This window comes from Hyla sarda, chromosome 10, assembly GCF_029499605.1.
Source record: "Hyla sarda isolate aHylSar1 chromosome 10, aHylSar1.hap1, whole genome shotgun sequence".
In the NCBI taxonomy this organism is placed as follows: domain Eukaryota; kingdom Metazoa; phylum Chordata; class Amphibia; order Anura; family Hylidae; genus Hyla; species Hyla sarda.
In genome coordinates, this window is record NC_079198.1 from 2213684 (window position 1) to 2227318 (window position 13635).

At 43.9% G+C, this 13635-nt stretch overlaps 1 long non-coding RNA gene across 2 annotated transcripts in view; it reads right to left on the reverse strand.

The window, feature by feature from the left end:
* Positions 1-2086: 2086 nt before the first annotated feature.
* The window catches only part of LOC130294462 (uncharacterized), a 42771-nt gene continuing 31222 nt past the window's right edge, over positions 2087-13635 (reverse strand). The window contains exons 4-5 of one of the 2 annotated variants that reach the window (XR_008848507.1): positions 7320-7539; positions 2087-2101 (exon numbers count right to left, since the gene is read on the reverse strand). This is a non-coding gene — a long non-coding RNA (uncharacterized LOC130294462). Of the gene's footprint in view, positions 2102-4824; positions 6377-7319; positions 7540-13635 lie in introns of those variants that run through there. The other variant, XR_008848506.1, reaches the window with a different exon arrangement.

Genomic DNA, 13635 nt, shown 5'->3' on the forward strand with positions numbered 1-13635 from the left:
TGTCACATTATCTGGATCGGATCCTGTGTTATCTGATGGAGTCGGTGTCTCTGGTATTAATCTGTGGAACGGACGTCTATGGCTGTAATGTTATTATTAGTATTCCGCCATTTACCAGGAATCTGCGCCTCCGACCCCACGTACACCACATACACTGCGCTCACTTTCAGGAACACACGGACGTTCGGACATAGAGTATTCCTATATATTGTGCAGGACTTTTATTCAGCTGAGAATTAGTAGGAAGAGTCCGAGATCTCTGGTGCAGAATACAGATCAATATATATATATACACATAGTGACTGCATTTCCTTATAGTTATAGGGAGATACATTGTTTACATTAATTTGCCACTTTATGATAGTCCCAGGTTGGACCTTCTTTTGCCTTCATTCTGCAGTACAAACTTCCTTCAAGCTGGTGAGCACGTTACTAAGAGAATTTTCTCCATATGGACATGATGACATCACAGTCGTTGCAGATTTGTCGACCGCACATCCATGATGAGAATCTCCTGTTCCACCACATCCCAGTGGTGACCTATAGGATGAGATCAGGTGACTGTGGAGGTGATCTATAGGATGAGATCAGGTGACTGTGGAGGTGATCTATAGGATGAGATCAGGTGACTGTGGAGGTGATCTATAGGATGAGATCAGGTGACTGTGGAGGTGATCTATAGGATGAGATCTGGTGACTGTGGAGGTGATCTATAGGATCAGATCAGGTGACTGTGGAGGTGATCTATAGGATGAGATCAGGTGACTGTGGAGGTGATCTATAGGATGAGATCTGGTGACTGTGGAGGTTATCTATAGGATGAGATCTGGTGACTGTGGAGGTGATCTATAGGATCAGATCAGGTGACTGTGGAGGTGATCTATAGGATGAGATCTGGTGACTGTGGAGGTTATCTATAGGATGAGATCTGGTGACTGTGGAGGTGATCTATAGGATCAGATCAGGTGACTGTGGAGGTGATCTATAGGATGAGATCTGGTGACTGTGGAAGTGATCTATAGGATGAGATCAGGTGACTGTGGAGGGGACCTAAAGGATGAGATCAGGTGACCATGGAGGTGATCTATAGAATGAGATCTGGTGACTGTGGAGGTGATCTATAGGATGAGATCTGGTGACTGGAGGTGATCTATTGGATGAGATCTGGCGACTGTGGAGGTGATCTACAGGATGAGATCTGGTGACTGTGGAGGTGATCTACAGGATGAGATCTGGTGACTGTGGAGGTGATCTATAGGATGAGATCTGGTGACTGTGGAGGCCATTGGAGTCATGTGACTTCATTGTCCTGTATGAGATGATGTCATGTGACATGGGGCATTATCCTGCTGGAAGTATCAGAAGATGGGTCCACTGTGGTCATAAAGGGACAGACATGGTCAGTGACAATACTCAGGTCGGCTGTGGGGTTTATACCAGGATCAATTGTTACTGAGGAGCCCAACGTGCCCAGAAAATGTCCCCCCCCCCCCCACCATTACACCCCGCTGATACAGGGCCAGAGGGATCCAGGCTTTAGGTTGCTTACACCAAATTCTGACCCATCTGATGTCACCGCTGGAATGGAGACTCCTCAGACCAGACACCGTTCTCCCATCTTCCATTGTCCAGTTCTGGTGACCTGTGTGAATTGTAGCCTCAGTTTCCTGTTCTTAGCTGACAAGAGTGGTCCCTGGTGTGGTCTTCTGCTGCTGTAGCCCATCTGCTTCAAGGTCAGACATGTTGTGGGATCAGAGATGGTATTCTGCAGACTGGCTATTTGAGTTACTGTCACCTTTCTGTCATCTCAAACCAGTCTGCCCCTTCTCCTCATACATCAACAAGACATTTTCCTCCACACATCTGCCGCTCACTGTATATTACCTCTTTTTCTGACCGTTTTCTGTAAACCCTAGAGATGGTCCAACCCGTCTGGCACCATCCGGCCCGTCTGGTACCAACAACCATACCACATTCAAAGTCACCTAAATCCCCTTTCTTCCCATTCTGATGCTCGGTTTGAACTTTGGCGAGTTGTCTTGACCGTGTCTACATGCCTAAATGCGTTGAGTTGCTGCCCTGATTTTTAGGAAAGTTTATTCTGTAAAGAAACAAAATGTAAGAAAACTAAACCAAACGAAATAGAATGTAGGATCGGTGGCGATATAGGAGGAAGCACATGTGACTCTTTTGACCTTGCGTCCTCATAGAGTAAAGAAAGAAACGCGCAGGGCAGGAAGGATTACACCGCGGATTGGGAAATTGGCTTTACACTTCTGAAAATTTATGCAAAAATGTAATGAAAGAAGTGGAGTTAATTAATGGTGTGCGGCGTGCGGGCGCTGAGTGGGAAGAACATCACCCAGAAAATGAGAAAGAAGAATCGACTCCATTATTATTTACTATCACACGTCACATTCACAGCTAGAAAGACCCGAATATTATTCTTCTGAATCTGCCGATACCAACCCACAGATACAGTCACATCCTTCATGGAATTTACCAAAAAAATAAAATAAATAAACTAAATATTATTTAGCAAAAAAATAAAAAAAATTAAAAAAGGCATTTTTGTTACTAAAATCACTGTAACATCATAATATTCCTTGTAATATGTTTTACTTTACTTAGCGTGTCTCCAGCTGTTGCAAATCAACAATTCCAAGCATGTCCGGACAGCCTTTGCATCAATGCATTTCATGACTGTAACTGGGTCATGTGATCACCAGTCTGACCCATAGAAAAATCACAGTGCTTAATGCAGTGTTTCCCAACCAGGGTGCCTCCAGCTGTTGCAAAACTACAACCCCCAGCATGCCCGGACAGCCTTTGCATCAATGCATTTCATGACTGTAACTGGATCATGTGATCACCAGTCTGACCTATAGAAAAATCACAGTGCTTAATGCAGTTTCCCAACCAGGGTGCCTCCAGCTGCTGCAAAACTACAACCCCCAGTATGCCCGGACAGCCGTTGGCTGTCCGGGCATGCTAGGAGTTGTAGTTTTGCAACAGCTGGAGGCACACTGTTTGGAAAACACTGCCCTAAGGAGATCTGGAGTTATCTTGAACTGTGTTTCTGGAGGTTACTTTCATGAAGAAACCCGGGAATTATCCTTCTTCATAAACACAACAGGTGATTTCAGACATTTTGGACACTACATTTAGAGGGGTTCTCCACCAGAAGGTGATTTTAGTACGTTCCTGCCAGACAGTAATGGCTTAGGAAGGATCTGCGCTTGTCTTGGGACTAAATGGCTATGTTATGAGATTACCATAATGCTGTGGCTATCTTTTAGTGAACAGGCTATTTCCTGTTGGAGTTCGTATTCTCGAACTACAAATCCCATAGTTCCTCGTTTGTAAGTGTGAGATCACTTTCCTCCCTCCCACACATCAGCCACCCTACCCACTGAAGCACAAATGAGCTGCATTCATTCCCAAGTGTCCATCATGTGTAACCTATAACCTCCGGTGTTCATCCAGAGGAAGGGAAAAGGAGGCTGATGCCAATTGTCCAGTACATATATTATATACATATATATATATATATATATATATATATATATATATATATATATATATACATATATACTGGAAGGATTACAATTTTTAAATAGAAGTAATTTACCAATCTGTATAACTTTCTGTCACCAGTAGATATAAAAAAAAACATTTGTTTTCCACCAGAGTACCCCTTTAAGGATGACTCTTTGTAGATGTTTCAAAAATGTCATAAATGGATCACTGTTCTGTCCCCCTAAATCTATTAAATATATGATATATTTTTTTTTAAGGCATCAAAGCCCTTCTTGAACTTGTGTAATGAATCAACCACCACAACATCATGCGGCAGAGAGTTTCCTAGCCTCACTGCTCTTACCGTGAAGAATCCTCGTATATGATGATGGTAAATCCTTCTTTCCTCTAGACGTGAAGGATGTCCCTTGTCATGGTTACCGGCCTAGGTATAAAAAGATCACTCTAGAAAACTACGTCCCTGTCACAAGCCTCTATCCCTCACTTGATACACCCCATGTCTTCCTTAGCCTTGGCAGCTGCTGCCTGGCACTGATCACTAAACCTAAGTCTACAATCCACGAGTCCCCCATGTCCTGGTCCGTAGTTGTTTTCCCTAATGTTTTATAACTTAGACCGTAGCCATACATCCTGTTGCTCAGCACAAGTCCATAAAGTTACATTTATCCACGTTACGTCATAGTTAATTTGCCATGTCACCTCTAGCTTTCGCAGATCCCTCTGTAATATTACATTATCCTTCTCTGTGATGATCACTTTACCCAGTTTAATGTCATCTAAAAAGTTTACACATTACTGCCCCCTTTGGTACCTGCTATGAACTTCAACCCAATCAGATAACAATTGATCCCCACCCTCTGTTTCCAATCACCCACTGTACCATGCGAGCCATTGGGCCACCATGCTGCCTGCTTTCCTCCCATACTACTAACCATGGGAATGGAAAATGTGCAAAATCCAGCTTCCTAAAACTTCAATGCTTTATTTCGATCATTAAAAATCAACTAAAAAGTGCACATTAAAAGCCAAGAGAAATGCTGATGCGTTTCTGTTTGTGAAAAACCTTCACAAACCGAAACGCATCAGCGTTTCTCTTGGCTTTTAATATGCACTTTTTTGTTGATTTTTAATTATCAAAATAAAGCATTGAAGCTTTAGGAAGCTGGATTTTGCACATTTTCCATTGCTGATTACCTGGGAATCGGCCCTCTATCCCTCCGTGCTTCCTTGAAAGGAATACAGATCCTCCAGGACTCAGATGTGATTGCACCAGATGGTGAGCTGACTCTACTCTTTTCCTTTTTTGTACTAACCATAGGGCAGTATAACTCGGCAGCAGGGTTACATGAGGAGGTTCCAAACACGACTGCTAATGAAGGAAACTGTGGAAACGTTACTAAAGAGATTTCCCAAATATATGTTCCCTCATATAATCTGTTTATTCCTTCTATGTGGCCGTACAGGAAGGTGTCGGAAGGAGTTTGATCTTTGGGGATCACATTGTGTCGTCGGATTGATCATTCAGCTCTGTTCCTTCTCCGTCCCCAGATACATTGTGTCCCCGGATGGATCATTTAACTCTGTTCCTTCTCCGTCCCGGATACATTGTGTAGTCGGACTGATCATTCAGCGCTGTTCCTTCTCCGTCCCCAGATACATTGTGTCCCCGGATGGATCATTTAACTCTGTTCCTTCTCCGTCCCGGATACATTGTGTAGTCGGACTGATCATTCAGCTCTGTTCCTTCTCCGTCCCCAGATACATTGTGTCCCCGGATGGATCATTTAACTCTGTTCCTTCTCCGTCCCGGATACATTGTGTAGTCGGACTGATCATTCAGCGCTGTTCCTTCTCCGTCCCCGGATACAGTGTGTCGTTGGACTGATTATTCAGCTTTTTCCTTCTCCGTCCCCAGAAACATTGTCTCTTTAGACTAATCATTCAGCTCTGTTCCTTCTTTGTCCCCAGAAACATTGTGTCGTTGGATTGATCATTCAGCTCTGTTCCTTCTGTCCCTGGATACATTGTATCTTTATATTGATCATTCAGCTCTGTTCCTTCTCTGTTCCCGGATACATTGTATCTTTATATTGATCATTCAGCTCTGTTCCTTCTCTGTCCCTGGATACATTGTGTCTTTATATTGAACATTCAGCTCTGTTCCTTCTCTGTCCCTGGATACATTGTATCTTTATATTGATCATTCAGCTCTGTTCCTTCTCTGCCCCTGGATACATTGTATCGTTATATTGATCATTCAGCTCTGTTCCTTCTTGTTCCCTGGATACATTGTGTCTTTATAATGATCATTCAGCTCTGTTCCTTCTCTGTCCCCGGATACATTGTATCTTTATATTGATCATTCAGCTCTGTTCCTTCTCCGGCCCTGGATACATTGTGTCTTTATAATGATCATTCAGCTCTGTTCCTTCTCTGTCCCTGGATACATTGTATCTTTATATTGATCATTCAGCTCTGTTCCTTCTCTGTCCCCAGATACATTGTGTCTTTATATTGATCATTCAGCTCTGTTCCTTCTCCGCCCCTGGATACATTGTATCTTTATATTGATCATTCAGCTCTGTTTCTTCTTGTTCCCTCGATACATTGTATCTTTATATTGATCATTCAGCTCTGTTCCTTCTCCGCCCCTGGATACATTGTGTCTTTATAATGATTATTCAGCTCTGTTCCTTCTCTGTCCCCGGATACATTGTATCTTTATATTGATCATTCAGCTCTGTTCCTGTTCCGTCCCCAGATACATTGTTGCATTGTACACATACAGCACCTAAATAGACCTGCGCCCGTTCCCTTCTTGTAAATTGTTTTTGATCTAGAGAAATACATAAAAAGAAAAGGGCTCGAGATGCCGAAACCCTCAGGCCCGTGTCCCTCTGTGAGGTCTCCTGCCGCGTTCAGCTCCATATTTACTACAGCAATGTATAAACAGCAGGGAAGGATATTTACAAGTACAGCGCTCTCCACATGGAGCATTCATGTATCTGCCGCTTTACTTCTGCGCCTTTATGGCCTCTGATAAACAACTTTTTTCCCCATCCCCTAGAACAGGTTTAAAGGGGTACTCTGGTGGGATTTTTTTTTCTTTATTAAATCAACTGGTGCCAGAAAAGTTGTACAGCTTTTAAATTACTTCTATTTAACAATCTTACAGGGGTACTCCACCCCTAGACATCTTATCCCCTATCCTAAGGATAGGGGATAATATGTCTGATCATGGGGGTCTCGCTGCTGGGACCCCCCCCCCCCCATGATCTCCAGCCCCACATCCACAGCTGTCACCCCCTCCATATATCTCCCATAGACATTAATGGATGACGCGTGTGTACTATGGCACGGAGATCACAGGGGGTCCCAGTGTCCAGAACCCCCGCAATCAGACATCTCATCCTCTGTCCTTTGGATAAGTATAGGGGCAGAGTACCCTTCTGCTGCCGCCTCTGTCCGTGTCAGGAACTGTCCAGAGCAGGAGAGGTTTGCTATGGGGATTTGCTACTGCTCTAAACAATTCCTGACACGGACAGAGGTGGCAGCAGAGAGCACTGTGGTCAAACTGGAAAGAACTATCCAACTTCCTATAAAGCATACAGCAGCTCATAAGTACTGGAAGGATTACGATTTTTAAAGAGAAGTCATTTACCAATCTGTATAACTTTCTGTCACCAGTAGATATAAAAAAACATTTGTTTTCCACCGGAGTACCCCTTTAAGGACAAATCTTTTCCGATGTTTCCTGAAATACTGAAAAGTAGAAATACCTTTGTGAATGTGGTAGGCGGTGAGATGGGAGGATTTGTGTCCCGGCGGCGAGGCAGGTAATCTGCTGGATGATTAGGAGCGGACCGGATTAGCGCGCCATTGTCTGTCTGTCGTAACGTCCAGGTGTACAGAGATACAGTTACAGACACGGAGGGTGTGATATATACAGACGGGCCAGCCGCGGACTCCACCAGACAAGCCCCGCAAGAATGGAAGACGCTGAAAGGAAATTACGCTTTGGAATTTACCAAAATTAAAACTAAAATGAAAACCGAATTATATTTAGAAAAATTCTAATTTCTACAGTCATGGCCGTAAATGTTGGCGCCCCCTGAAATGTTCCTATAAAATGAAGTATTTCTCACAGGAAAGGATTGCAGTAACACAGGTTTTGCTATACACATGTTTATTCCCTTTGTGTGTGTATATAGATCTCCTCTCCTCTGTATATATATATATTATAGATAGATAGATAGATCTCCTCTCCTCTGTATATATATATATTATAGATATATAGATAGATCTCCTCTCCTCTGTATATATATATATAGATCTCCTCTGTGTATATATATATAGATCTCCTCTCCTCTGTATATATATATATATTGCAGTAACACAGGTTTTGCTATACACATGTTTATTCCCTTTGCGCGTATTGGAACTAAACCAAAAAAGGAGGAAAAAAGCAAATTGGACATAATGTCACCAAACTCCAAAAATGGGCCGGACAGAATTATTGGCAGCTTTCAAAATTGTGGATAAATAAGATTGTTTCCAGCCTGTGATGTTCCTTTATACTCACCTGGGGCAAGTAACAGGTGTGGGCAATATAAAAATCACACCTGAAAGCAGATAAAAGGAGAGAAGTTCACTTAGTCTTTGCATTGTGTGTCTGTGTGTGTCACACTAAGCATGGACAACAGAAAGAGGAGAAGAGAACTGTCTGAGGACTTGAGAACCAAAATTGTGGGAAAATATCAACAGTCTCCAGGTTACAAGTCCATCTCCAGAGATCTAGATTTGCCTTTGTCCACAGTGCGCAACATTATCAAGAAGTTTACAACCCATGGAACTGTAGATAATCTCCCTGAGCGTGGACGGAAGAGAAAAATTGATGAAAGGTGTCAACGCAGGATAGTCCGGATGGTGGATAAGCAGCCCCAAACAAGTTCCAAAGATATTCAAGCTGTCCTGCAGGCTCAGGGAGCATCAGTGTCAGCGCGAACTATCCGTCAACATTTAAATGAAATGAAACGCTATGGAGGAGACCCAGGAGGACCCCACTATGGAGGAGACCCAGGAGGACCCCACTATGGAGGAGACCCAGGAGGACCCCACTATGGAGGAGACCCAGGAGGACCCCACTATGGAGGAGACCCAGGAGGACCCCACTATGGAGGAGACCCAGGAGGACCCCACTATGGAGGAGACCCAGGAGGACCCCACTATGGAGGAGACCCAGGAGGACCCCACTATGGAGGAGACCCAGGAGGACCCCACTATGGAGGAGACCCAGGAGGACCCTCACTATGGAGGAGACCTAGGAGGACCCCACTATGGAGGAGACCCAGGAGGACCCCACTGCTGACACAGAGACATTAAAAAACAAGACTACATTTTTCCAAAATGAACTTGAGAAACCAAAATCCTTCTGGGAAAACGTCTTGTGGACAGATGAGAACAAGATAGAGCTTTTTGGTAAAGCCCATCATTCTACTGTTTACCGAAAACGGAATGAGGCCTACAAAGAAAAGAACACAGGACCTATAGTGACATATGGGGGAGGTCAGTGATGTTTTGGGTTGTTTTGCTGCCTCTGGTACTGGGGGCCTTGAATGTGTACAAGACATCATGAAATCTGAGGATTACCAATGGATTTTGTGTCGCACTGTACAGCCCAGTGTCACAAAGATGGGTTTGTGTCCGAGATCTTGGGTCTTCCAGCAGGATTTTTATATTGCCCACCTGTTACTTGCCCCAGGTGAGTATAAAGGAACATCACATGCTGGAAACAATCTTATTTATCCACAATTTTCAAAGGGGCCAATAATTTTGTCCAGCCCATTTTTGGAGTTTGGTGACATTATGCCCAATTTGCTTTTTTTCCTCCTTTTTTGGTTTAGTTCCAATACACACAAAGGGAATAAACACGTGTATAGCAAAACCTGTGTTACTGCAATATATATATATATATATACAGAGGAGAGGAGATCTATATATATATACACACAAAGGGAATAAACATGTGTATAGCAAAAAGTGTGTTACTGCAATATATATATATATATATATATATATATATATATATATATACAGAGGAGAGGAGATCTATATATATATATATATATATATATATATATATATATATATACACACAAAGGGAATAAACATGTGTATAGCAAAACATGTGTTACTGCAATATATATATACAGAGGAGAGGAGATCTATATATATATATATATATATATATATATATATACACACAAAGGGAATAAACATGTGTATAGCAAAACATGTGTTACTGCAATCCTTTCCTGTGAGGAATACTTCACTTTATAGAAACATTTCAGGGGGGACAACATTTACCTAAATCACTGTAACATTATAATATTCCCTGTAATATGTTTTACTCATTGTCATAGTCTTGTAGCAGTGTTTTCCAACCAGCGTGTCTCCAGCTGTTGCAAAACGACAATTCCCAGTATGTCCGGACAGCCTTTGCATCAATGCATTTCATGATTGTAACTGGGTCATGTGATCACCAGTCTGACCCATAGAAAAAGCACAGTGCTTAATGCAGTGTTTCCCAACCAAGGTTCCCCCCTACTGTTGCAAAACTACAACTCCCGGGCATGCTGGGAGTTGTAGTTTTGCAACAGCTGGAGGCAAACTATTTGGAAAACACTGCCCTAGGGAGATCTGAAGTTATTTTGAACTGTGTTTCTGGAGGATAAAGTCATGAAGAAACCCAGGAATTACCATTCTTAATAAACACAACAGGTGATTTCGGACATCTTGGATATAAAATTTAAAGGGGTTCTCCACCATGAGGTGATTTTAGTACTTATCTGGCAGACAGTAATGGACATGCTTAGGAAGGATCTGTGCTTGTCTTGTGGCTAAATGGCTATGTTGTGAGATTACCATAACACTGTGGCTATCTTTTTGTGAACTGGGTATTTCCTGTTGGAGTTTGTTCTGTCAAACTACAAATCCCATGATTCCTTATTTGTAAGTGTGAGGTCACTTTCCTCCCTCCCACACATCAGCCACCCCACCAATTGAAACACAAATGAGTTGCATTCCATTCCATAGACCAGTGTTTTCTGACCAGGGTACCAGTTGTTGCAGAAATACATATATGGTAGTTGCAGAATGATCTCCCTCCCACGCAGCGGTCGCTCCACCCATTGAAGCACAGACTGGCTCCTTTTGCACTCCTGACTAGGGATGTAATGTCTCGGGCTGCACTGCAACCTGGAAAACCTAAGATGACACTCATTTTGTATGTTGTAAAAAATAAACATTGGGGTGAAAATCACAAAAGAATTGCGAGACCGGGCATTAAACACAGGTACAGACACTATATTATGGAGTACACTAACTTTACAGCCCCTGTAGTATAGTCAAATAAAAAAAATCCCGGAATACCCCTTTAAGTTATATCTAGTGAACCTTGAGGTTATGTTCACCAAGTAGAATTCCATGGGAACATTTTGCTCAGAAATTCTGCTGCAGCAGGGTCCCATTGATTTCAATGGCAGAATTTCCTTAATCCTGATTCCGGTGCCCACAGAAAGAATAGACATGTCTGCGGATTCCGCTGGGAAATGGATTGTAGTCTATGAGAAGGCGTATTTCGGGCAGTCCTAGCAACCGCCGGAACATTCGAATGTGCGGAACGTCGGCCCGAGTTTTACAGGTGAACATTTTCCGTGCAGAATCAAACATGTGAACGTGGCCTTAAAGGGGTACTCTGGTGGGATTTTATTTTTTTTCAAATCAACTGGTGCCAGAAAGTTAAAAAGATTTGTAAATGACTTTTTAAAAATCTTAATCCTTCCAGTACTTATCAGCTGCTGTATGCTCCACAGGAAGTTGTGTACTTCTTTCCATTCTGACCCTGTCTCTGCTGACACCTCTGTCCATGTAAGGAACTGTCCAGAGTAGGAGCAAAATCCCTATAGCAAACCTCTCCTGCTCTGGACAGTTCCTGACATGGACAGAGGTGTCAGCAGAGAGCACTGTGGTCAAACAGAAAAGAACTACACAACTTCCTGTGGAGCATACAGCAGCTGATAAGTACTGGAAGGATTAAGATTTTTAAATAGAAGTAATTTACAAATCTGTTTAACTTTCTGGCATCAGTTAATTTGAAAAAAATAAAAATAAAATTCCACCAGAGTACCCCTTTAAGGCCATGTACACATGTTTGATTCGGTGCGGAATGTTTTCCACTGGAGTACCCCTTTAAGCAGATTTACAAACCTGTGATGTAGATTGCAGTGTCACGCAGATGACACCCTGGGACTCTTTGTGCCCGCGGCCTGTACATACATGATTGCGCCGTTTAGCTATAGACATTGGCACTGCCCATCAGCCGCTATGTAATCAGGAATACCAAGGAGAGACGTTCCTTGTATCTCCACGAAGGACGCCGGGGATTAGTGTATCAGATTGTGGAGCGTGAAACCCACAACACCTGCAATAACTTGTCCACCGCCATATAAAGAAAAAGCCGCCACACAATGCACGTTCATTGGAGCTGAAGTGCCGAATATCTCTGTCTGAGTCCTAGGTTGGCACAGAACCTTCTGCCATTATCACCTGCAAGAACAAATTGTTTACTTGTAACCAGGAAGAATATGGCGCTGACGCAACCGTTCCTGAGCCCATTCTTTGCCGCCTCCTGTACGATACATAGGGGGAATTTATTATGGTGTAAGCCTAGACTGTTGGATTGGATTGGCAGACATAATTCCTCCATGGGGCCTCCACAGCTGGTACAATCCATGGGGCCTCCTCAGCTGGTACAATCCATGGGGCCTCCACAGCTTGTACAATCCATGGGGCCTCCACAGCTGGTACAATCCATGGGGCCTCCACAGCTGGTACAATCCATGGGGCCTCCACAGCTGGTACAATCCATGGGGCCTCCACAGCTGGTACAATCCATGGGGCCTCCACAGCTGGTACAATCCATGGGGCCTCCACAGCTGGTACAATCCATGGGGCCTCCACAGCTGGTACAATCCATAGGGCCTCCACAGCTGGTACAATCCATGGGGCCTCCACAGCTGGTACAATCCATAGGGCCTCCACAGCTGGTACAATCCATGGAGCCTCCACAGCTGGTACAATCCATGGGGCCTCCACAGCTGGTACAATCCATGGGGCCTCCACAGCTGGTACAATCCATGGGGCCTCCACAGCTGGTACAATCCATGGGGCCTCCACAGGAGTTTTGCGATGAATGTGCACTGGGCTGTGAAGAGCGCACTCACTTACTTTGTACGCAAATCAACATCTTACATGATATGACCATAGCCTTAGGCTACGTTCACTCAGCCATTGTGCTCCATTCCGTTCTGGGTCCATTCGGATGTTTTTTTGCACTGTACGGCCCCCAAAACGGGTTGGAGCACAAATTAAAACAACACGTGACCACCGGGTCCTGACAGATCTTGGTAACTTGAATGGGGTTTGACGGCGATCCGGTAGTTTACCAGCGGTGGCGCTGCATGAACTATTTTTTTCTCTGCTAAACTCCCATCGGCGATGGGAACTTAGCCTTAAAGGGGTATTCCGCCCCTAGACATCTGATCCCCTATCCAAAGGACAGGGGATAAGATGTCTAATCACAGGGGTCCTGCCACTGCGGCACCCCAGACATCCGGTGCACGGAGCGAACTTTTCTCTGTGCCGGATGACCGGCGATGTGAGGTGGAATCTCGTGATGTCACGGCCGCGCCCCCCGCTCGTGATGTTATGAGCCTCTGGCACTGCACAGCATGTGCAGCAGGGAGATTGCGGGGGTCTCAGCTGCAGGACCTCTGTGATCAGACATCTTATCCCCTATCCTTTAGATAGGGGATAAGATGCCTAGGGACGGAGTACCCCTTTAAATAGAGCCCGTATATAGGGGTTATCCTCCGTGTAGAAATCCCATCTTCATAACCCTATATACTGTCCCGTATTATACAGACAATCCATTGATGTGAATGGACCCTACGTAAGGCTTCACTTCCCCTGTGGACCCCAGTGGCGGCCATATTGATTGTAACCCATCTTCTAATACCATTGTTCCAGTTTTGT